Source organism: Nomascus leucogenys, chromosome 5 (assembly GCF_006542625.1).
Source record: "Nomascus leucogenys isolate Asia chromosome 5, Asia_NLE_v1, whole genome shotgun sequence".
Taxonomy (NCBI): domain Eukaryota; kingdom Metazoa; phylum Chordata; class Mammalia; order Primates; family Hylobatidae; genus Nomascus; species Nomascus leucogenys.
This window is the reverse complement of record NC_044385.1, coordinates 22,960,271-22,986,284: the sequence shown is the minus strand read 5'-3', so window position 1 is coordinate 22,986,284 and position 26,014 is coordinate 22,960,271. Positions and strand designations below refer to the sequence as shown.

The window sequence follows — 26,014 nt, the reverse complement described above, 5'->3', positions numbered from 1 at the left end:
TAATAATAGAAATAAAGTGCACAGTAAGTGTAATGCACTTGAATTATCCTGAAACCATTCCCCTGGGTCTGTGGGAAAATTGTCTTCCATGAAACCAGTCCCTGGTGCCAAAAAGTTTGGAGACCACTGTTTTAGATTTTGACCATTCAGGTGTGTGTTGAATGTATCTTGTTGTGATTTCAATTTGCATTTCCCTTGTGATTAATGATATTCAGCACCTATATATGTTTACTGGCCATTTGCATGGCCTCTTTTGTGGAATACCAGTTTGAGTTTCTTACCCTTTATTCTACTGGGTTCTCTGTTATTTTGCTTTTGATTAACTTTTACCAGTTTTTAATATAGTCTGGTTATGAGCCTCTTAGTTATATGTATTAAAATGACACTTTCCCACTTTTGTTTGTCTTTTCACTCTTCTGCTTATCAAAACAGAAGCTCTTAATTTTGGTAAATAAAAATTCCTAACTTTAATGTATTCTAGTGCATCTCTCTTTTCCTTTATGGTTTACAGGTTTCCTTTCTCAGTCATGAATTTTCCTATATATAATTTTCTAAAAGTTTTATCATTTCAAACTTAGATCTACAATCCACCCGGAGCTGATTTTTGTGAATGGCATGAGAGGGAGTCAAGTTTCCGTTTTTGCCCTTGTCTATCCGTTTCACTTAGTACTTGAGAAGCTATCTTTTCCTCATTACTCTGATCTTTACGCTGGGGCCACACTTTCCCTGAGCTGTGTCTGTCCCTCATTGACATGTTGAAGGTACTAAAGCTGGGCCAATTCTGCTCGATGTGGACTCTTCTAATGGGAACCTGGGCTAGCATACTACCCATCAGCCAAACAAGACTTTCTTAGAACTGCAGTGTGGTCTGAGGATCTTCCTACCAGTCTTCTTTCCCTCTTGTCAACGGTGTCAGACAGGTGTGGTCTGAAGGCTCCCTCTGCCTATGCATGCTCTCTCCCTCTCTATCCTGCCCAAGTATCTCCCCCAACAAGTATCTTGCATGTCTGGTTCATGTTCACATCAGCTTACTGGAGGACCTGAGCTCACATAGAGTGAGTAGACCCTAGAATAAGGAGTCATGCTTCAGTGTCAAAGGGACAAAGGGCTGGGCTAAGTTCAGGGCAAAAGAGAATGGATATGGAGAATGGATTGAAGGACTTTCTCGAAGAAGAGTGCATGGAAACTTGTGCCTAACAATGTAGAGGGCAAGGGAGGGGGTGGAGTTGGAGACAACTCCAACATTGAGACTTGATCACCATATCACTGAAAAGGAACTCATTTGAGGGAAACATAATGACACTATTTCTATGCTAATTAAGGGATTTTTGTGGAAATAATTTAATAATAATGTTGTTACTTTTGTATTGGGCTTCACCAGTTTACTAGATGAATTTATACATCATCTCATTTACTCTTTAACTGGCCTTTGGAATACAAGAGAAAATGGAAGCACTTAGGGAGGTCCTATTTGACTCTCCTTTCCTGTGGTCTTCACTGCTGACCCTTCCACTCCAGACTCTTCTTCACTTCTGTGTCCAAGGGATGAAATCACTAAATCACTCAGGTTGGGCCATCTCCAGTCAAGATAAAAGGTCGGGGTGGTGTTAGCATGTGGTGAGATGATGTGTGGTGGAAGAGATCTTAGGCCATGTGAAGGCTGAAAAATGGGGGTTTAAGGGAGAAGGGTCTGGGATATACATTGATTTGGCTGGGGACAGATTATTTTATAATATTTAAGGATGGTGACTGATATAGTTTGGATATTTGTCCCCCCAAATCTCATGTTGAAATTTGATCCCCAGTGTTGGAAGATGGGGCATAATGGGAGGTGTTTGGATCAGGTGGGCAGATCCCTCATGAATGGCTTGGTGCCCTTCCCATCATAATGAGTGAGTGCTTACTCTACTACTTCACATGAGACTGGTTGTTTAAAAGATCATGACACCCCTCCCCTCACTCTCTCTCTCACCCCCTCCCTCACCATATGACACACTGCTCTCCTTCCTCTTCCACTGCAACTGGAAGCTTCCTGAAGTCTTCACCAGGAGCAGATGCTGGTGCAGTTCCTAACAGGCCACAGACTGATACCAGGGGTTGGACAGTCCTGATTAAAAGATAACACAAAGTGCTGAAAAGAATGAGGAGCAATAGAAGTTCCTATGTGCTACTGAAGAGTGTGTAAGATGATTCCACCACTTTGGAAAACTGTTTGCAAAATCTGCTGTTCAATATTGCTCATCCTGTGACCCAGAAATTCCACTCCTAGGTATGGAAGTGCCTAGAAGTGGTTTTACATAATATAGGATATACACATGAAAAGCCATGCCCAAGAATGTTCATAGCAGCATTATTCACTATTATTAATATGAAGCAAATGTCCAACAGTAAACCTGTGGTCATGCTTCTTGTACAGGCTGCAGAACCATAAGCCAAATAAACCTCTTTTTTTTTTAAATTACCCAGTCTCAGGTATTCCTTTATAGCAACACAAAATGAACTAAGACGGTCACCCCACAAGGGTGTGAAGTGTTGATTTTTAGGGGTCATGGATAAATTATATCACTGTCAGAGAAGGGGAGAGAAGGACAACAGAAAGTAGAGCAATATATAGAAGGAATGATCGTTATGGGTGGGTTGGCAGAAGAAGGACAATAATACATTGAAATATTTTAGAGGGTGTGTGTGTGTGTGTGTGTGTGTGTGTGTGTGTGTATTCTAGCCTCAGGGAGAGTAAGAAGAGGGGATTTGGTGGTTGGAAGAGAAGAGTGAAAGAGATATTGGAATCAGAAAGATTCTAAAGAACTTTAGAGTACTTAAGATTGGCAGCCATTAGCCTAGGCTCTGTCAGCTAGCCAATATTAAGTATCTCCCGTGGCTACCGTTCACTAATGTTGGGACAGATGTTGTGTCTTAGGGAAGGGAGCTAGACTTTGAAGCTCCTTCCATTCTAGGATTGGACAGACAGGTATTTATTTAAAAGAACCAGATGGTTCAAAGGAGTTTCTAATTTTATACTGTTGGGCATCAGGTTTTAAACTAAATTTGGGCTCTGCCTTCCAGCTTTCCTGTTGGCCCTGGATTGAGAATAGCCTCCTGTTTTACCAGCCATCTGGTCCCTCCGGATCTCTGCTGCTGAGTGACAACTCCAAGTATCTCCCCACAGAGAGGACAGAATCTTAAACAAAATCTATAGGGTGAATATACATTTTTCTAATAGGTGAGATCCTGGAGAGGAATAGGTCCCCACATTGAAAGGACCCATGTGATGAGAGTCACACTTGTGTTTGATTTGATAAGTGGCTTCTTGAGCAGTCACATATTGAAGTGTACTCTATACTGGATAGTCCATACCTGTGCTTCTAGATCTTTGATTTTGTAGGATTTGCTTTTCTAAATAAGCAGGTTTGTGTGCTAGTAATTCATCACATAGTATCAATAACTGTTTATAAATACCTGCTGTATGCTAGGCACTGGTGGCACAGAGTGGTAGAAGAAAGTGTCACTACCAGTTTGAAATATATCTCTGGTTTTCTAAAATGACAAAAATGAAGAATGATTTAGCTCTAAACATGACATGAATTTTTTGAGGAGTATAATCCATTATTATTTTTAGCAGGACCATCTCTGGACAGAAGAGGCTAAGGCCATCCCCAGGGCTTGATTCGTCTCCAGTGCAAGACAAATCGTACTATGAAGTCTCTTTGCTTCCTATTCTCAACCCCTCCCACTGGCAACCCATCGTTTTTATCAGGTCAAAGTGAATGACAAGGGTTAAAACTTGAAGAGGATGACAAATTGCACAATGCATCCATGTGACCAGAAGGGCTAACGATACTTGGATGGAGGCGTTACCACTTGGATGGAGGCGTTACCACTTGGTTTGGTGAAGTCTGGGGTTTACAGGCTTTGGAGGCATGTGTGAGCCTCAGGCCCTTCCTTCTAAGCAGCAGATGGCAGAGCCACCTCAATGCACTCTGCCAGCTGCCTGGTCCATGTGCCTGGGTGGGATTGTCCTGCTCTGCCTTCCACAAGGATGGCTTTGTCTGCCAGAAAGAATAATCACAACTGAAACAAATATGTAACGATACCTGGATAGATACAGCTCAATTGGCTCCTGACAGGCCTCTGATTAGGAGGGCCTGAGCAGCTACAGTGGGAAGGTGGATGGTTTAGGACCAGATAGATGGTGGGCAGCTGTCATCCACTGCATCCCAGTCCCCTTCAGTCTCACATCACAAATGACCCTAAGGCTATGTGTGAGCAGATTTGAAAATAAAAAAGATTCAGTTGATTCCATTTATCACAGGTTTTCTCAAGAACAGGCAGACAATAAGACTGGTCACCATTCCCCCAAATAGATTTTGCAATGCTTGAGCTCTCCTCTTGATATATAATGGAGGAGTTGCTAGGAGTAGCTGATCTGAGTGTGTGTATGTCTCTGTCTAATAGGTTTTTCTTGCAAAAAGTCTTATGGTTTAAGTTCTCATTGCCCAACTGTATACTCTGAGTCACTGTCCTGTCACAGCCATATTTCTGGCTGGCATTGTATCTGCAACCAAGAGTGTGACTGCAAGAACACAAGGCACTGTGCAAAGACAGATGAGCTGTATGAGTCAGGAGTTCTGCTCTTCAGGTCTGAGGCCGTTCATTGCCTGGGTTTGTCCAGTGGGCCTGAAGCCATGGAGAGCATAATATTTAGAGGTGGCGAACCCGGCACCACCCTGCTTGCATTCTTTGCTCCAGGCCTTCTCACCTAGTTGTCCTTTTCCTATACCCCATGCTTGCTCCCTGAGCCCTGACACCTGCTGTTCTCCAGATTGAGGCTTTCTCCTCTTGCTTCGTACTTCCCTCCCTCAGCCCACTATGCACTATGTCAGGCCAACTGGTCTTACTCCGCAGGAGAGTCTGAGGTTCGCTGTTGCTTCCTGTGGGGAGGCTTTTCTGAGCCCCCAAGCCTGGTGCTGTGTGCTCCTGTGGCAGCCCCTGCTTCTCCTGTACACCACTTATTGCCAACTTGCTTCTGACTTTCCCCTACTGAGCTACATTCTCCATGACGTAGGGACTTATGTGTTTATTTTTCCAGCACAGAGCCTGGTGCACACTGGGTGCTCAGTGGTTGAGCAGATGAATGGACCATCTCGGTGATTCTTTGCTTCCCTCACACTGAGAAGGTCTGGCCAGCTCGTTTCCCTTTCTCCTCTCCCTTGTTTCTTGCTGACTCTTCTGGAGCACCAGTGAAAACACAGTCCTTGCCTGGCCTTCTGTTTTTTTTTTTACTCTCTCCCAATTGCTTTAATTAACTTAGAAATTCAGTGGACACTTAGACAAACAATAGAATTTGATTATCTCTATAGTATACCTGGATGCCACTTCTCTGAAGTCTGTTTGAATAAAGTGATAAAACCTTGTATGTTTTGTTTGTTTTCCAGCTGCCTCCTGGTTATAAAGCAAAGCCAAACTGGAGAGAAGACCAGTGCCAGAGCCTTTATTACTAAAAGGTCAGCATTACTTGCAACTCTCTTTGTTTTGGGGCTCCTTTGTGTCACAGATGTTTTCTTTCCTTTTTTTTTTTCCAGGATTAAGCATGAGTTTAATTTCTTTTTTTTTTTTAAATTATACTTTAAGTTCTGGGGTACATGTGCAGAACATGCAGTTTTGTTACATAGGTATACACGTGCCATGGTGGTTTGCTGCACCCATCAACCTGTCACCTACATTAGGTATTTCTCCTAATACTATCCCTCCCCTATCCCCCATCCCCCGACAGACCCTGGTGTGTGATGTTCCCCTCCCTGTGTCTATGCTCTTCTTCCTCAACTCCCATTTATGAGTGAGAACATGTGGTGTTTGGTTTTCTGTTCCTATGATAGTTTGCTGAGAATGATGGTTTCCAGCTTCATCCATGCCCATGCAAAGGACATGAACTCATTCTTTTTTATGGCTGCATAGTATTCCATGGTGTATATGTGCCACATTTTCTTTATCTAGTCTATCATTGATGGATATTTGGGTTGATTCACTATTGTGAATAGTGCCGCAACAAACATACATGTGCATGTGTCTTTACAGTAGAATGATATATAATTCTTTGGGTATATACCCAGTAATGGGATTGCTGGGTCAAATGGTATTTCTAGTTCTAGATCCTTGAGAAATCGCCACACTGTCTTCCACAATGGTTGAACTAATTACACTCCCACCAACAGTGTAAAAGCATTCCTATTTCTCCACATCCTCTCCAGCATCTGTTGTTTCCTGACTTTTTAATGATTGCCATTCTAACTGGCATAAGATGGTATCTCATTGTGGTTTTGATTTGCATTTCTCTAATGACCAGTGATGATGAACATTTTTTCATAGGTTTGTTGGCTGCATAAATGTCTTCTTTTGTGAAGTGCCTGTTCATATCCTTTACCCACTTTTTGATGGGTTTTTTTTTTCTTGTAAATTGTTTAAGTTCTTTGTAGATTCTGGACATTAGCCCTTTGTCAGATGGATAGGTTGCAAAAATTTTCTCCCATTCTGTAGGTTGCCTGTTCACTCTGATGATAATTTCTTTTACTGTGCAGAAGCGCTTTAGTTTAATTAGATCCTATTTGTCAATTTTGGCTTTTGTTGCCATTGTTTTCAGTGTTTTAGACATGAAGTCTTTGCCCATGCCTGTGTCCTGAGATTTACAGCATTTGGACCAGAAGATAGCCCAAGAGCAGGCAGTGAGCAGATCACTGTCTTTACGCCTAGTCTGCCTTTTGTATTAGGTTGGTGCAAAAGCAATTGCATTTTTTTGCCATTAAAATTACTTTTGCACCAACCTAAATATAACGTGTGATGATGCAGAGCACCCAAACGAGAGAGTGTGTGACTGTGCAGGCATCCACTGTGCCTCTATTTTTATTTCTTCCAGCTTAGGGGTGTGGCTTCTCTCATCATAGTTTCACAAAAGGATTATTTTCTAGTCAAAAAGAGAACCACACAGATAGAAATCAAGGTGGGGGGAAAGGATGAAACAGTTGCAGATATTTATTTTTAGTTCAGTTGGCATAAATGACCCCACTGGGATGTTGTAAGATTGAGAACCCAGAGTAGGGGAGCCTTGTTAGTCTTTGACTTGGAACAGACCTAGAATCTGATCCTGTGGCATTCTTCCATCTAAGAGCAATTATTGGATTTGAAAGAAAACCACTTAGTTTTACTCAAATTTGTTTTAAAATATTTATAATGAGGCCAGGCACAGTGGCTCACACCTATAATCCCAGCACTTTGGGAGGACAAGATGGGTGGATCATGAGATCAGGAGATCAAGACCATCCTGGCCAACATGGTAAAACCCCGTCTTTACTAAAAATACAAAAATTAGCTGGGCATGGTGGCACGTGCCTGTTATCCTAGCTACTCTGGAGGCTGAGGGAGGAGAATTGCTTGAACCAGGGAGTCGGAGGTTGCAGTGAGCCGAGATCATGCCACTGCACTCCAGCCTGGTGACAGAGCAAGACTCTGTCTCAAACAAACAAGCAGACAAACAAAAAAAATTTATAATGAAACAAGACTTAGAAGAAGAATGGGCACCTAATAGATGCCAGCTACTGAGCTGTGTGTTTTACTTAGTCATCACCTCATGTAATTGTTTTGATTAGATATTGAGAATATTCATATAATATATATATGATGTGTAAGGAATTATAATATTAGCCAGGCATGGTAGTTCATGCCTGTAATCCCAGAGCTTCTGAAGGCCAAGGCAGGAGGATTGCTTGATGCCAGGATTTCAAGACCAGCCTGAGCAACATAGTGAGACCTCATCTCTACAAAAAATAAATAAATTAGTCAGGTGTGGTGCATGCCTGCAGTCCCAGCTACTCAGGAGGCTGAGGTGGGAGGATTGCTTGAGCCCAGGGGCTTGGGGCTGCAGTGAACCTTGATCACGTCATTGCATTCCAGCCTGGGTGACAGAGCAAGACCCTGTCTCTAAAATATAGAAAGAATTACAAAAGAGTGAACCCCTGTGTCCAGCATTACCTTTGGGTGCCCTGTAGAATCTGTCTTCTTCCCTTCTCAGATGTAGCTTTTCTCCTGAAGTTTATTGTTCACTTTTTTTTTTTTTTAGACAGAGTTTTACTCTTGTTGCCCAGGCTGAAGTACAATGGAGTGATCTCAGCTCACTGCAACCTCCGCCTCCCAGGCTCAAGCAATTCTCCTGCCTCAGCCTCCTGAGTAGCTGGGATTACAGGCATGCGCCACCACACCCGGCTTTGTATTTTTAGTAGAGATGGGGTTTCTCCATGGTGGTCAGGCTGGTCTCGAACTCCCAACCTCAGGTGATCTGCCCGTCTCGGCCTCCCAAAGTGGTGGGATTACAGGCGTGAGCCACTGCACCTGGCCTTGTTCACTTTTTTTCTAAAATGCTTTTTTACTTTTTGCTATATTCCAAAATGACATGTTGTTTAGTTTTGAATGTTGTTGGACTTTAAACAAATGGAATCATACTGTATGAATTTTCTGCAACTTGTGTATTTTACTCAGACATTTGATCTTGAGTTTCATCTGTGTAGTTGTGTGTCACTGTAATTAATTCCTATAATAAGAATTATATGGCGCTAGAGCATATAAATACACCACAGTGTGGTTTATTCATTCAGATGTGGATGAATATTTGCATTGTTTCCATTTGTAAAACACGATCTAGACAAGACTTTTTTGATCATTCTTGTATGAGTCCCTCTGCACACATGTACAGGAGCTCTAGGGTATAATCCTGCATGTGGACCTGCTGGATTACAGGGCACATGCATCTTCATTCTTGCTAGATTATTTCTAATTATTTTTCAAGTGGTTGTAGCAATTGACACTCTCACCAGCAGTGTGAGTGTTCTGGTTTTTCCATCATAGCCAACACCTGATTTTGTCAGACTTTTAAACTTTTGCCAGTCTGGTAGGTATGAAATAGTATCTTATTGTGGTTTGTTCCTTTTATCTGATTATGAATGAGGTTGAGAATATCTTCTTTCTTTTTTTTTTAGACAGAGTCTTGCTCTGTTGCCCAGGCTGGAGTGCAATGGCGTGATCTCAGCTCACTGCAACCTCCACCTCCCGGCTTCAAGCGATTCTCCTGCCTCAGCCTCCAGAGTAGCTGGGATTACAGGCACCTACCACCATGCTGGGCTAATTTTTGTAGTTTTAGTAGACATGGGGTTTCACCATGTTGGCCAGGCTGGTCTTGAACTCCCAACCTCAGGTGATCCACCTGCCTCAGCCTCACAAAGTGCCGGGATTACAGGCTTGAGCCACTGCACCCGGCCAAGCATATTTTCATATGGATATGGATACTTATGTTTCTTCTACTCTAAAGAGATAAAGTCTTGCCAATATTAATGATTTTTAAAATAATTCCAATTTCTATTTTAGATTCAAGGGGTACATGTGCAGGTTTGTTCCATGGGTATATTATGTGCTGCTGCAGTTTGGTACAATCGATCCTGTCACCCATGTAGTGAGCATAGCACCCAATAGTTAGTTTTTCAATCCTTCCCTCTCCCTCCCACCTCTAGTAGTCCCCAGTGTCTGTTGTTGCCACCTTTGTGTCCACGTGTACCCAATATTTAGCTCCCACTTATAAGTGAGAACATGTGGTATTTGGTGTTCTGTTTCTGCATTAATTTGCTTAGGATAATGGCCTCCAGCTGCATCCATGTTGCCACAAACGACATGATTTTGTTCTTTTTTTATGGCTGCACCTATCTTTTTCTATTAAGATGTCTTTTTCTTATAGACTTATATGACTTCTTTATGTATTTTAGATACTACCTCATTTGTATGTTGCAACAAATAGCTTCTCCATTTTTAATTGTTTTTTAAATTCTCTAACAGTTTCTTTTGGTGAACGTATGTTCCAATTTTAGCTTAGCCAAACTTATCAAACATTTCCTTTATAGTTTATATTTTTGTATAAACTATTTATACAACAACTTTGTATGCAATCTTTCTTACTGAATGTTATAATCACATTGCCTATATTATCTTCTAAAAGTTTTATAGTTTTGCCTTTCACGTTTTGGCCTACTACAGTCTACGTGAAATTGATGTTTGTGTTCAATAGGATAGATCCAATAGAAATAGGATCATATTTCTTTTTTTTTTCCTGTGTGAATACTCAGTACTCTCAGCACCGTGAATTTCCATACTGTAAGCAATGGCAGCTTCGTCATAAATGTGCATATACATATGGATCTGTTTCTGGAACCTATTCTATTTCATTGTTCAGTATACCTCTGTGGCTCCACTATCTTAATTCCTAGAGCTTTTTAATAATTCTTGATACTTAATAGGGCAAGGCCTCTTGTCTTATTCTCCTTTGAGTGTGTCTTGGCTATTCTTGGTCCCTTGCACTTCTCTGTAAACTTTGGGTTAACCCATCAAATTCCCCCCAAACCCCTTGTTGTGTTTTCTTCTCATTGGGTTTTGAGGTCTCTCTTTTGAGAGTGGCCCTAATGCAAGATTGTCACTCTTTAGGAGAGGCCTGCCCTGAGGAGAGCTAGGATCAGGTATGTCAGCCAGGTGAGACACGGAAGAGATGGCACAGCAAAACATATGAAATAACAGAAGCAGTTTTTAATTACTTAAAGATCACAGAGAGAAGAGGGCATCATAAAACCAGCAGGGGCCAGGCACGGTGGCTCATGCCTATAATCCCAGCACTTTGGGAAGCTGAGGTGGACGGATCACTTGAGGTCAGGAGTTCAAGACCAGTCTGGCCAACATGATGAAACCCCGTCTCTACTAAAAATACAAAAATTAACAGGGCATGGTGCTGGGCACCTGTAATCCCAGCTACTTGGGAGGCTGAGGCATGAGAATCGCTTGAACCTAGGAGGCGGAGGTTGCAGTGAGGCGAGATTGCACCACTGCATTCCAGCCTGGGTGACAGAGCGAGACTCCATCTCAAAAACAAACAAACAAAAAAACCCCAAGCAGGTCCAACAGGAAGAGGTGTGCTGACTGGGACCTGCAGGGGCAACCAGAGGGTGGAAAGCAAAAGAGAGAGGGTTTGGGGGGGACCTGAGGGCCGAAGCCTTTTTTGGTGTCCAGGGCATTGCCCAAGCAGGTTTTCCACAGGGAGTTCTAACTGGTAGGTTTAAAGCAAGCAGGCATGAGTTCCATGGGGTCATGCTGTGACTGAGAGGTGGTCACTGCAGCATATCTGCACAGACACTGCAAGATATGGGGGTCAGCGGGGCAAGTCAAGTAGGTTGCATCTAGTTGTCTTATAGGGAGGTGGTCACCAGGAGGTGGTTGTATAAGGCAGATATCTGGATTAACCACACTGCAGAACTAGGAGGAGGTAGAGAACTAGAAATTGTGTCAAAGGCAACTAAACTCTACTTCTGGGATGAGGAAGTCCAACTTATATTTAAAATGGATGCCAAGGCAACACAGAATTATAAGAATTCACAGCCCAGTGTGGTGGCTCATGCCTGTAATCCCAGCACTTTGGGAGGCTGGGGCAAATCACCTGAGGTCAGGAGTTTTAGACCAGCCTAGTCAACATGGTGAAACCCTGTCTCTACTAAAAATACAAAACTTAGCTGGGCAAGGTGGCGCACGCCTGTAGTCCCAGCTCTTTGGGAGGTTGAGGGGTGAGAATCACTTGAATCTGGGAGGTGGAAGTTTCAGTGAGCTGAGATCACGCTACTGCACTTCAGCCTGGGTGACAGAGTGAAACTCCATCTCAAAAAAAAAAAAAAAAAAAAAAAAGAAAGCACTACACCCCTGATCTAATTGAACCTACAGCAATCCTGTTAGAAGATTATTGGAGATTGATCCCTTGATGAATTTTAGGATAGGGTTTTTTTTTTCAATATTTCTGCCCCAAAAAATGCTGTTGGGATTTTAATAGCAATTGTATTCAAGCTGTAGATTACTTCGGGTAGTCTTGTCATCTTAACAATGTTAAGTCTGCCAATCCATGAAGAAAGGATGTCTTTTCATTTATTTATCTTCCAGCAGTGTTTCATAGTTTTCAGTGTACAAGTCTTTTGCTTCCTTGGTTAAATTTATTTCTAAGTTGGTTTTTTGTTGTTGTTGAGACAGGGTCTCGCCCTGTTGCCTAGACTGGAGTGCAACACATTGAATAACCTAGATGAAATGAGCAATTCCTAGAAACACATAATCTACCAAACTGACTAATAAAGAAATGGAAAATTTTACTAGACCTACAACTATTAAGTAGATTGAATCAATAATCAAAATTGTTGACATACAATTGTTCATAATACTGCCTTGTAATCTTCTTTACTTCTGTAATATCAGTAGTAATGTTCCCAGCATCGTTTTGTATTTTAGTAACTTGAGTCTTTTCTCTCAAATTTTTAGTCAGTATCATCAAAGATTTGTTAATTTTGTTGATCTTTTCAAAGAACCAACTTATGGTTTTGTTGATTTTCCTTATTGTTTTTCCATTCTCTATTTTCATTCAATCTTCCTTTTCTCTTAGTTACTACTTCAGGAAGAGAGTATGTAGGAAGTGGGGGCTTAAAACACAAGGTGCAAGGTACAGTTTTTTTTTGGAGATGGATGAAAATGGGTCTGACTAGGCATAGAGGAAAAGCCGAGCTCAGCCGCTGCCTTTGCTGTGGAACTCTAAGCTGGAATTTAGGCAGTGTGCTACTTGGAGATCTTCATAAGGCTGGAAGTTATTGACACTTAGCTTATCAATATGAGGGAGTCCAAGAAAAGTCCTTTTCTAAGGCAGAATAAGGAAAACTAGAATGAGATTAAGTGGAACTAGGTAATAGTAGTTCAGCAAATTAACCCTGAGTCAGGAATTCAGCAGGGCTTTTTGTGTGAAAATATAACACCCCATATCAGAACTCAAGCATGAGAAACTAATTCTTGGGGAGCTGTTTGTCTTTTTTCCATGTTTCCTTTGTGAAGGGAGTAGTCTCCCTACCTTTTCCCAGGGTAGGAAATGTGTGATAAAAAGGTAAAGGAGAGGTAGCTACAAGTGAGATCTTATTAACTAGGAAGGTAATTCACTTGCATGAAGATGCTTTGTAGTTCCTTCCATCTTTTTTTGTAAATGGTATTTCCCTTTTTCATATGTTCTTTTTAAAAAAGCATTATATATTTATAGAGAAAGGGTCTCACAGTGTTGCCCAGGCTGGTCTTGAACTCCTGGTCTCAAGGATCCTCCCACCTCAGCCTCCCAAGGTGTTGGGATTACACATATGAGTCCATTTTTTATATATTCTAATTAGAAAATATATAGTTTATTTTTGACATTTTAATAGTATATTTATATATAAAATGCATGTAGGCTAGACTATATGCTACTTCAGTCTCTCTACCTATCCATAGTTGGGAAAATCAGGTAGGTCCCTGTGGCCATAATAAAAGGACCCACTGCTTCACGTCAGGGACCTACTAGAAAATAAGCAACCTCCCACTTACTGGCTTTGCAAATCCAAATCTATTAAGTGGCTCTACTGTCACAGTAAGTATTTCATTGTTGATTAGACCAGGCATTCTTAAAGACATAACTATTTTAATATTATTAAGTTGCTTAAAGAGTCACTGAGGTACATCGTTCTGGGTGGGGGTCTGGAGAATGCAGCAGCCACGGCCAGCCTCCTTGTGCTCAACAATGGCACCAAGATGCCCATCCTGGGGCTAGGCACCTGGAATTCCCCTCCGGGCCAGGTAACTGAGGCTGTGAAGGTGGCCATTGACGTTGGGTACTGCCACATCGACTGTGCCCACATGTACCAGAATGAGAATGAGGTGGGGGTGGCCATTCAGGAGAAGCTCAGGGAGCAGGTGGTGAAGTGTGAGGAGCTCTTCATCGCCAGCAAGCTGTGGTGAGCGTACCATGAGAAGGGCCTGGTGAAAGGAGCCTGCCAGAAGATGCTCATTGACCTGAAGCTGGACTACCTGGACCTCTACCTTATTCACTGGCCAACCAGCTTCAAGCCTGGGAAGGAATTTTTCCCATTGGATGAGCTGGGTAATGTGATTCCCAGTAACACCAACATTCTGGACACATGGGCGGGCATGGAAGAGCTGGTGGATGAAGGGCTGGTGAAAGCTACTGGCATCTCCAACTTCAACCATCTCCAGATTGAGAGGATCTTAAACAAACCTGACTTAAAGTATAAGTAGGCGGTTAATCAGATTGAGTGCCACCTGTACCTCACTCAGGAGAAGTTAATCCAGTACTGCCAGTCTAAAGGCATCATGGTGACTGCCTACCACCCCTTCAGCTCTCCCAACAGGCCCTTGGCCAAGCCTGAGGACCCTTCCCTCCTGGAAGATCCCAGGATCAAGGCGAACACAGCCAAACACAATAAAACTACAGCCCAGGTTCTGATCTGGTTCCCCATGAGGAGGAACTTGGTGGTGATCCCCAAGTCTGTCACACCAGAACGCATTGCTGAGAACTTTAAGGTCTTCAGCTTTGAACTGAACAGCCAGGATATGACCACCTTATTCAGTTACAACAGAAACTGGAGGGTCTGTGCCTTGGTGAGCTGTGCCTCCCACAAGGATTACCCCTTCCACGAAGAGTTTTGAAGCTGTGGATGCCTGCTTGTCCCCAAGTGACCTATACCATGTTTCCTGCCTCATTTTTTTTTTCCTTGCAAAGGTAGTATGGCCTGTGTCACTCAGCAGTGGGACAGCAACCTGTAGTGGCCAGCGAGGGTGTGTCTAGCTTGATGTTGGATCTGAAGAGCCCTGTCAATAGAGTAGCTTTGCTTTGCCCTTCTGTTTGCCCAGCTGGGGAAAGTACACCCTGAATACCCTTTTCTGACCAAAGAGAAGCAAAATCTACCAGGTCAAAACAGTGCCACTAACAGTTGAGTTTTGACTGCTTGGAAATGTAATCCTTTCAGCAAGACTTCTCTTTGCCTCAAATAAAAAGTGCTTTTTGTGGGAAAAAAAAAAGTCACTGAAGAAAAATTACAAAGATCTATAAATGTGTAGCAAAGTAGAATAGCCTTTGTACTAGTTTCAAATCATGTCTCTATCACTTACCAACTGGGCAACTTTGAGTAGTGTATACATCTTCACTGTTTTTCTCAGGGCATGTTTGGGTGCAACAATTAGATACTTACTCAAGCTAGTACGTATAAAAGGGAACTTTATTAAAAAGATATGGATCTTACAGCATCCAAAGAGCAGACGAACAACTGCATCCATTCTTGGTAACGTTTATGGGAAACTGAGGCTTAGGTAGGTTAAGTCTCTTAACTACTAAGCCTTATGGGGAGAGGAAATCCATACATGTACTGAGCACTGCTTAGGAATGAATCAATTATGTGTTTTGTACTTACATGAATCTGCTATTTTTCTAATGTATGTAAATGCTACTCTGAGTAAGGAAGTTCAAATATATATTTAAGTGTGGCTTTTATCATGTTCTTTCTCAGCCAAGAGGCAGTCAATATACACGGGAGTATCCATAAACTTTCTTTTTACTTTAAAAATAGTTCCTTTTAAAAAAAAGTTATACATGTACATAGTTTAAAGAGTCAAATAGTAAAAGTGAAGAGCTTGATGGGAGTCCCCCTTCCATTCCCAACTTTGCCCTCCATTTCCTGCCCTTCAGAAGTACTTATAATTTTTTGGAATTTACCTACATATCTCTAAATAACATGCTTGTCTTGCTCTTTCTTGACTTTTTTGGTAGTAGGAATAATCTACTTATTTCCCACTAAGGAAGAGAGGGATTCAGTTTTCTTTATACACTTCACTTTCACATGTGGTTAGTTAACATTCTGTGTTTGCATTCTTATGACCTATGTAAATGCTATTCACAACTGAGCCATATAGTATGCTATGATTACTATTTCTTTCCTGTAAAGCCTTTTGTTTTTTCTGAAGGTAATATTTGCCTTTTCTAGAGCCCACGTTGTGAAAGCAAGAGTAAGTAAGCAAGCAAACAAACAAAGCCACAAAACTCAAAAACAAATCTAGAGGCATCACACATTACCTGACTTCAAACTATACTACAAAGCTATTGTTACTGAAACAACATGGTACTGGTATAAAAATGGGCGTGTAGACCAATGAAACAGAAAAGAGAACCCAGAAATAAAGCCAAATACAGCCAACTGATCTTCAACAAAGCAAACAAAAAGATAAAGTGGGACAAAGGACACCCTATTCAACAAATGGTGCTGGGATAATTGGCAAGCCACATGTAGAAGAATGAAACTGGATCCTCATCTCTTATCTTATACAAAAATCAACTTAAGATGGATAAAGACTTAAATCTAATACCTGAAGTCACAAAAATTCTATATGACAATATTGGAAAAACTCTTCTAGACATTGGCTTAGGCAAGGACTTCATGAACCCAAAAGCAAATGCAATGAAAACAAAGATAAATAGATGGGACCTAATTAAACTAGAAAGCTGCTACACAGCAAAAGAAATAATCAAAAGAGTAAACAGACAACTCACAGAGTGGGAGAAAATATTCACAAACTGTGCATCTGAGAAAGGACTAATATCCAGAATCTACAAGGAACTCAAACAAATCAGCAAGAAAAAAACAAAATAATCCCATCAAAAAGTGGGCAAAGGACATTAATAGACAATTCTCAAAAATATACATATATATATACACTAATGCCCAACATGAAAAAATGCTCAACAACTGTAATTGTCAAGGAAATACAAATCAAAATCAGAATGCGACACCACCTTACTCCTGCAAGAATGGCCATGATTTAAAAATTAAAAAACAAACAAACAGATATTGGCGTGGAAGTGGTGAAAGGAGAACACTTTCATACTGCTGGTGGGAATGTAAACTAGTACAACCACTGTGGAAAACAGTATGGAGATTTTTTAAAGAACTAAAAGTATTGCAGAACTATTGTTTGATCCAGCAATCCCACTACTGGGTATCTACCCAGAGGAAAATAAGTCATTATATGAAAAAGACACTTGCACATGCAGGTTTATAGCAGCATAATTCACAATTGTAAAAATATGGAACCTGCCTAAATGCCTATCAACCAACAAATGGATAAAGAAAATGTGGTGTATACATATACCATGAAATACTACTTAGCCATAAAAAGGAACAAAATAATGGCATTCAAAGCAACCTGGATGGAATTGGAGGCCATTATTCTAAGTGAAGTCACTCAGGAATGGAAAACCAAACATCCTATGTTCTCACTTATAAGCAGGAGCTTGCAGGGAAGGGTGGGAGGGAGGTGAAGGATAAAAAACTACATATTGGGTACAGTGTACACTGCTCGGGTGAAGGGTGGACCAAAATCTCAGAAATCACTACTAAAGAACTCTTCCATGCACCAAACACCACCTCTTCCCCCAAAACTATTGAAATAAAAATTTAAAAAATAAAAACAACAACAATGACGACAACAAAAAGCTATTCCAACTGATAAAATAAAAAGTTAAACATTTGCCTTTTCTGTTTGGTGGTTAGCTTTCTTTGTCCTTACTACTAATTTATTCCCCTAACTTGTTCCCAAGATATAAATCTGCCTTCAGTACTTAAACACATTAGGTATTTCCAACAATTTCATCTTCTTGATGATTCCAGAACCTTCTGACTTGCTCCCAGCTGGGCTAGTTATGCTCTATGCCTACTGCACAGCTGCCATCTTAAGGATTTCCTTCACCATTATCCTAGAAATTCCCTTTGCCTCCCTTGTTTTTGATCCGCTGTGTCTCATATCCATTGTCTTTCTTTTTCTCAGTGAGTCTCTCATTTTGGTGACTGGTACTATTATTTGGTGTAGGTACTATTACCTAGTATCTCCCTGATAAAGGTTGCATGAGAAGTGTTTTGAGATCTTACATATCTAAAAATGTCTTTATTCTGCCTACACACTCAATTACAGTTTGACTCTATAAAATTTTGGATTAGAAAACACTTTCTCTGCCTCATTATCTTCTAATTTCCAGTGTTGCTGCTAATCCAATGTCTTTCTGATTCTTTATACTTTTGTTGAAACTCCCTTCTCCCTCTTTCTCCTCTTTCTGAAAGCCTGTAGGATTTTCTCTTTAGTTGTCTAAAGTTTCACAGAGTATTTTTGTATTTTCATCTGTTGTGCTGAGAGTTCAGAGGGCCCTTTCAATCTGGAAACTCATGTTTTCCATCCCGGGATATCTCAATTATTTCTTTGTCGATGTCTTCTTTTTCATGTAGAGAGTAGAGAACAACTCTATTGAAATTTTTTGTTCAGATGTTGGACCTCCTGAACTGATCGTGTTTTTGTTTTCTTTTTTTTTTTCTATTTTCTGTCTCTGCCTTTGACTCTATTTCTGAGTGATTTCTTCCATTTTAACTTCTTGCCCTTGGGATATTCATCTTGTCATCTTTTTTAATTTCTAAGAACGCCCTTTTTGAGGTTCCTTTTTGTCTTTTCATAAGCTCTGTTTCCTCCAAGTTGCTGTTTTCTGCTTATTTGTTTTGGCCTCTGTCTTTCATTGTAAAGGTTTTCCTCAAATGCCCCAGTGAGTCTCAGCCCATTGTATTTGAGTGGTGTCTCCATAGAGTCCATTGGAAACTCAGAGCATGTTGGGTGTCACTTGTCAAATGTGGGCTTTACTAGGCTGGTCTGGCTGAAGAACTTCTTTGAAAAATCTCTTTATGTCCATATCTCTAGGTCATTTGTATTGGGATCTGATTCTGCAAGGAAGGCTCCTCCAGTGTTCCATCTAGAGGTTAAAAGTCTGGCTGACAATGTCTAGGGACTGAGTGTATTATGGTTTAGATATTTGACTCCTGCAAACCTCATGCTGAAATTTGATCACCAGTGCTGGAGGTGGAGTCTAATGGGAGATGTTTGGGTCATGAGGGTGGATCCCTCAGGAAGGAATTGGTGTCATCCTCATGGTAATGAGTGAGTTCTTGGTCTGTTAGTTCCTGAGAGAGCTGGTTGTTAAAAAGAGCCTGGAACCTTTCCCCCCTCTCTCTTCCTTCCTCTCTGGCCACATGAGCTTTGCACAGACCAGCTCCCTTTTGCCATTTGCCACGATTGGAGGCAGACTGAGGCTCTCACCAGATGCCCAGTGTTCCAGTCAGCAGAATTGTGAGTCAAATAAGCCTTTTCTTTTCTTTATACCCAGCGTCAGGTATTCCTTTCTAGCAACACAAACGGACAAAGACAGAGTGAACATAAGCCTGGGGAGGATGTTGGTGGGGAGTGTCTCAAAATCAGTCTGTAAATCTTCAACAGATTCCTTGCTCATGTTTTTAATATGCTATCCCTACCCTCAGCTGTGCCTAGAATCCTGACATTTTACCCCAATAAGAGAGTAAATATCTAGTCTTCAGCCAAGTGCTGAGGGAATGATGGGCTGGGGAGTATCTAACTATTATCTTAAATAGACTTTGAGTCAGACCCCTTATATTTGGCCCCCACTTTCATCCCTACTCCCAAAGGTACCTGGGCTGGTTTAGGATTCAGCCTTCTAAGTCAGTGATCAGCCACTCATCCATCTGCTTTCCAGTTTCTGTTACCATTGTAAACCAAAAAGTATCTGACACAGGCCTCCATCAGTGTAGAGGTTTATTTTGCCAAGGTTGAAGACATGCCTGGGAAAAGGAGACATAAGCCACAGTAGGATCTGTAGCCTGTACTTTTTCTGAAGAGGATTTCGAGGGCTTCAATATTTAAAGTGGAAAAGTGGGCAAAAGGGGAAAGGGCAAAGCAAAAAAAGAAGGTCGCATTCTTGTGAATCCACATGTTACACATGAAAAGGAGGGGTAGGCCAGGCGCAGTGGCTCACGCCTGTAATCCCAGCACTTTGGGAGCCCAAGGTGGGCGGATCATGAGGTCAGGAGATCGAGACCATCCTGGCTAACATGGTGAAACCCTGTCTCTACTAAAAATACAAAAATTATCCAGGCATGGTGGCGCATGCCTATAATCCCAGCTACTTGGGAGACTGACGCAGGAGAATCGCTTGAACCAGGGAGTCGGAGATTGCAGTGGCCACAGCCCAATGACAGAGCAAGACTCTGTCTCAAAAAAAAAAAAAAAAAAAAAGAAAAGGAGGGATAGAGGGAACAGTTTATGTATTCACCTTGTGCTTAATGAATCTGCACTTTACATAAGATAAACATAGAGTAGAGAAAGCAGTCAAATATGCATTCATCTTGGGGTAGATGAGGACAATTTCTAGTATCCTCTTTTCCCATACCATGAGGATAAGTTGTTAATTTACATTGTCAGGGTGAGGGAGGCCCCCGATGGAGACATATGGCCTCTATCTGTGGCTATCAGTTTAGGAACAAAAGAAAATGCAATTGTTTTCTTTCTTTGTTTTTTTGTGACTTGGCTTCCAGGCTTAATTTTTCCCTTTTGGCATAGTGAATTTGGGGTCCTGAAATTTTATTTTCCTTTCACACCATGTTGCTTTTGTCTTTGTCCTTTTCACTTTGTTCTGGGGATTTAGGCTTTACCCAAGTCTTCTTGAGGTTTTGATGGTTTTTTTGGGAGATTGGAGGCTGAGTGTGGTTAGTCTTCTATCTTTAACCAGAACTCTAACATTTCTTGAAGTAAAAAAGGCATCATTACAGGGAGAAGACTGGAAATCATTGCTTAGTGATTCCTAATCAGTTCTCTTACTTTCTTCTACGCTTTTGAAAATCTTTTCCTTTCCTGTTTCTTTTTCACAGGTTTCTACTATGTCTTGATTAATTTGATTGTGTGTATTGACTAATTGAGTGGTACAAACAATAACCAGACACATGACAAATTGCTCCTTGCTCTTGAGAATACAATATGAAGAGCCCAAGGCATGTTGGATACCTCCTTATGGGCTCCCTTTAAGAGAAGTAAATTGTGCTTTTTTTGAAAACAGTGCTGTTGCATATAGTTGGCATCATGAGAGAAAAAAAGAATTGTCATTCTTATGAGCCCATTATTTTGTTATTGATTGGTTGGCTTTTTAAAGGTGACAGGCATCATTTTTCTTTTCTCGGAAGATGATTTAAGGTCATATTTAGCTCATCTTCTTTGCCAAGAATCTTTGGGGATAACATTTAAGTCACTTATAAACCTAGACTTTGAGAGACAGACTCTTCATACCTAAATTACAGGGGGATAAGGAGGACTCTGGGAAGCCTGGAGAGCAGGTAGCTGCAGCTGCACATCCTGGATGCCTTTTCACATCTCTGGAATCAGACTGAGTGTGCGCGAGGTTGTAACATTAAACATTTATCTGTACAGGTGATGGGGGTGGACATGCACAAAATAGGGAAAGAATCATGATAAAAAAATTGGACAGAGGGGGTGTGGGGAGGGCTGGGGAAGCTGGTTCCTCTTCCTGACAACCTTTGCATTTTCTTTCATAATGTTTACATACAATTCAGCTGTTTGGCTTTGACATGCTGAGGGCCTGGGGTTCCCTTCATCCTTTCTTCGTGCCTCCTCCAGCTGTTCCTGGGTTTATTTATTTCTTTTAACTGCTATTTATAGGCCATAGGTAGCCACAGATGGCCAGGCCTTAAAGTGTGTTGGTGAATAAACAGAATTTTAGAGGTAAACATTTTCTTATTATGTGCAGAGACAGATGTAGCTGGGCTTTTCTTTTGTAGGGTTTGTCCGTGACAAGTATGTTACATAAAGATAGAAAAGAACAGAACACGATTTTTTTTTTCCTCCCTGTTGTAGCTACCAGTTAATTTTTAATCTAAAATAATGGTGATGGATTTTGAAGTGCCTGGGGTGGTAGCCTGTGTGCAATACACCTGGATCAATCACCGCAGAACTTCCTTCTTATGTGTATATGTAATGAAATGGAAGACATGTTATTCACCCAAATTCTTCTTGGAGAGAAGGAGTATGAGTTTGGAGGATATTTTGAGAAGCCTGTTGAAATCAGGGTGGGGGACTTCAAGTGGCATATTCAGGAATCAGAAGGTGTTCCAAATGCCTTCTAAAGAGGCTGAGACCTGCCATCTGGAGGACTTTGTTTTTCTGAATACTAAGATGGTCAGGTCTATAAGTTTGGAGGTTTGGAGCTGCCATATATCTAAATTGTTCTTAATAATAGAGGGGAAAAAGAATTTGCCTTTGTTCATTCACTTATCTATTCATTATTTCAGACATTTTCATTGAGTCCTTTCTCTCCATGGTACTCAGCCGCGTTACTTAAGCAGATGTGTTGCTGGGGCACACAGCATGTGCTGGGAGTTTACAGAAGCTTCAGAATATACATGGACCATCTTCCTGGAGCATTAGTGGACTCCATAAGTGGATTATGGAGATGCAACATTCATCTCTGTTTGTAAAAACATTACATTTTAAAGAAGTTATTCTTGGTACACTTGAGTCTGTGCTCTTAGATATTTCCTCCTCTTTCATAGTATGTACTTACTGTCCCCAGGCACATGCAAAGTGGTGTAAGAATTCACAGGGTGGACAGGACGTCTGTGGCAGTGGACAGTCATGAGTGACCACAGAAGGCTTTCTGGAGGCAGGACTTGAGGTGTGTTTCAAAGGACTGGGAGTGTGTATTAGGGAGCAATTGGTGAATATGTGTTTGGGAGGGGGCCATGCTGGGTGAGGGAATGTCATGAGTCCCAGCTCAATGGTGGAAATGTCAACCAGAGTGGACCAGTTTGGCCAAACTATGTGAGAGTGAGGGATAAAATCTGAATTGCATATGGGGATCAGTGGGTAAGAGACACCCATCAACTCTCCCATTCATTATTAGAAATTTCTGATGATTTTGGACATCATCAAATGGATAGTTTAGGGAAGATAACAAGAGGATGGTAAGCTATGGTGGAGGGTGAGTTTAGATACCAAGTTGTTTGGCTTAGTGATTCTAATCAGAGATGCACTTCAGACTTACCTGCAGAACATTTTAAACTAATGATGATGGGGCTTCTACCATTGGAGACTCCGATTCAGTAAGTCTGTTGTAGAGCCTATGGAGTCTGTATGTGGAAGAGTTCTTCAGCCAATTTTGTTACATTCCCTGGCTAAAAATCCGTGAAATAGGAGGTGATTACAATGGCCTACTTCTAATGTAATGGAACTTGGATTTCAGGCGGTGGCAATGGGCATGGATAAGAAGAGTTGAATTTGAAAGACTTTGTAATGCAAGAATAAGCAAGACATGAATTGATATTAGACCAGTCCCTGCTCCAGTGTATGTGATGTTCTGGACCATACCCCACTTCCTGTCATATCTTCCAGATTAGCATAGCTAAGTTCTGCAACTCACTCAACACTGCGTTGGCCTCACTTACAGCCCTTTCTTTGGAAATAATTTCACTGACAACATAGTTCTTTGAGAACTTAGTGGACAACTTTTAAAAAGGATATTTTTGCACATCATTATTGCTGACACTATTATTACTCATGTTTTAAAAGCTATTTTATTATAAATCTCAGCTTGTGTTTTGTTCAGTTCTGCTCTTTAAAAGAAAGTTACAATACACAGAACAAAGGCATTAGAAAAAAGAAATTTTCAAGTTTCTATTGCATAGAGAAGTATACAGTCCCCATAAACATTCCAGGTCTAATTTGTCCTTGAACATCCTTAGAATAATGGGAGACTTAGAGACAATATTATGCCTGGCAGTATTTAGGATAGCAAGGCACTTCTTGATTTTGAACAAACAGGATTTAAGTTTTGTTTGGGGGCTAGAAAAATAAATAACCAGTTCTATCACAAACGCTTTATGCCAGAGTAGACAATATTTCATTAAAAGACAGAGAAAAAGTGCTGATGTAAATCTTTACTTTTTGGGAAGCTGATTCTTTTTGTCATGGAACAAAGACTGGTAAAAATATTCACATTTGCAGTCATCAGGATGGCAAAACTTGAATTTGATGCAGAAATGCATTTATCAATTGATATATTTTTTCTGGCTGCATGATTCAGCATTTTGATTTGCATTGACCATTTTGGAAAAATGAAGCATTTCTTGGTTGTGAAATAATTTGTTTCTTTGGAATATTCCAGTTTGTGGCCTAGTTGACTATGTAGTGTTTTCCCCAGACTTAGTGTAAGATAAGAAAATGAGAATCTCAGCAATGCCATAGTGGGTTGGCCCAGCATTAAGTCTATGAGGATAGACCAAGGGACATCTTTAGGAATGGGAATGACACAGCTACATCTGCTGACATAAGCTTCTAAAGAACCCCTCAAACGTGCTGACTTACTCAGTAATCTGTTAGAGACCAATAAAGCATGAATTCTTGTGAAAAACTCTTGAAGAGCATTCAGTTTTCAGCCTGCATCACCTCTCTCCATTTCCCTCCCATTGAAACCCCAGCTCTGCAGCACATCACTCAAATCCTTCAGGGTTTGCTGCAACTTACTTTTCCTTACCATTCCTGAGATGTCATTCTTGTTCATGCCTCCACGCCTTTGCACTTGCCCTTTGTTCATAATGCCTTCCTTGCCTGTTTCCCTAGATCAAATCCTTCTCACTTATTTTTCGAGGCCCACCTTAACGTCTCCTCTACCGCAAAGCCCTCCAGACCCTGCAATCACTCAACACGTGTAATGAGCATCTGCCATATGCCAGGCACTGTGCTGATGTTGTGACTAAAGATGCATAGAGGACATAGTCTCTTCAAGGGACCACATGTGTGCTTCCAGAGCCATACCCTACACGTGCCCAGTAATATACTGGTGATATTAAACCAAAGCACAGTTCTTTTATTCTTTTTTTTTTTTTCTGAGACAAGGCTGTGCTCCATTGCCCAGGCTGGATTGCAGTGATGCAATCGTGGGTCACTGCAGTCTTGAACTCCTGGGCTCAAGCGGTCCTCCTGCCTCAACCTCCCAAGTAGCTAGGATTACAGGCACATCACCACACCTGGATAATTTAAAAACTTTTTTTTTTTGTAGAGATGGGGGTCTCACTATGTTGCCCAGGCTGGTTTTGAACTCCTGGGCTCAAGTGATCCTCCCACTTTGGCATATGAAGTGCTGAGATTACAAACCTAAATGAGCCACCGCACCCAGCCCATTCATTCTTATAAGTCTCCAGTTCCTGCACATACACATGAATCAATGGCTCAAAGGAGGATGTAGATAACACAGGGGTCAAGGTTTAGCTTTGAACTGCAAACTAGATTAGATTTTTAAAAATCCATAACCAGCATTAGTCTTGAAAGCCATGCTACGTTGAAAGAGAAAAGGGCTTTCTAGAGACACACATTTTCCCCTACATGGCAAGAGCCATGAATGAAGAGAGAACTCAGGACATCATGGAGGAAAAAGGAAAGACTTCCTTCCCCTAGTACTGCAGAAACGAATGGGACCGAGAGGGAAGTTTTCATGTGAATGATCTGGCTCTCCCCATGGGATCTGAACCTTGAAAAGGGACCTGGTAACAACCAGATGATCTGGGGACTTTGGGAACTTTAGGGCCATGTATTAGCCCATTTTCATGCTGCTGCTAAAGAGATACCCAAGACTGGGCAATTTACAAAAGAAAGAGTTTTAATAGACTTACAGTTCCATGTGGCTGGGGAGGCCTCACAGTCATGGTAGAAGGTGAAAGGCATGTCTCACATGGTGGCAGACAAGAGAAGAAAGCTTGTCAAGAGAAACTCCCCTTTTTAAAACCATCAGCTCACATGAGACTTGCTCACTGTCATGAGGACAGCATGGGAAAGACCTGCCCCCATGATTCAATTACGTCCTACTGGGTCCCTCCCACAACATGTGGGAATTCAAGATGAGATTTGGGTGGGGACACAGGCAAACCATATCAGGCCAGTACTTTGCTTCCCTGGGAGACTTTGAGCCTTAGAGAAAGTCTGGATTTGGCAGGACCATTGTCTCAGCATGATGTGTATAGCGGGTTGAACAGTGTCCCCGAAGTTTGTGTTCACCCAGAACCTCAGAATGTAACCTTATTTGGAAATAGGGTCTTTGCAGATTTAATTAGTTGAGAATCTTGAGATAAAATCATCCTGGATTCAGGGTAGGCCCTAAATCCAATGACTGGTGTCCTTATAAGAAGAGGAGAGGACACCCAGAGACACAGAAAAGAAG

At 41.4% G+C, this 26,014-nt stretch overlaps 1 pseudogene; it reads left to right on the top strand.

The window, feature by feature from the left end:
- The window catches only part of LOC100591918, a 47,349-nt pseudogene extending 32,784 nt beyond the window's left edge, over positions 1 to 14,565 (top strand).
- Positions 14,566 to 26,014: the final 11,449 nt, after the last annotated feature.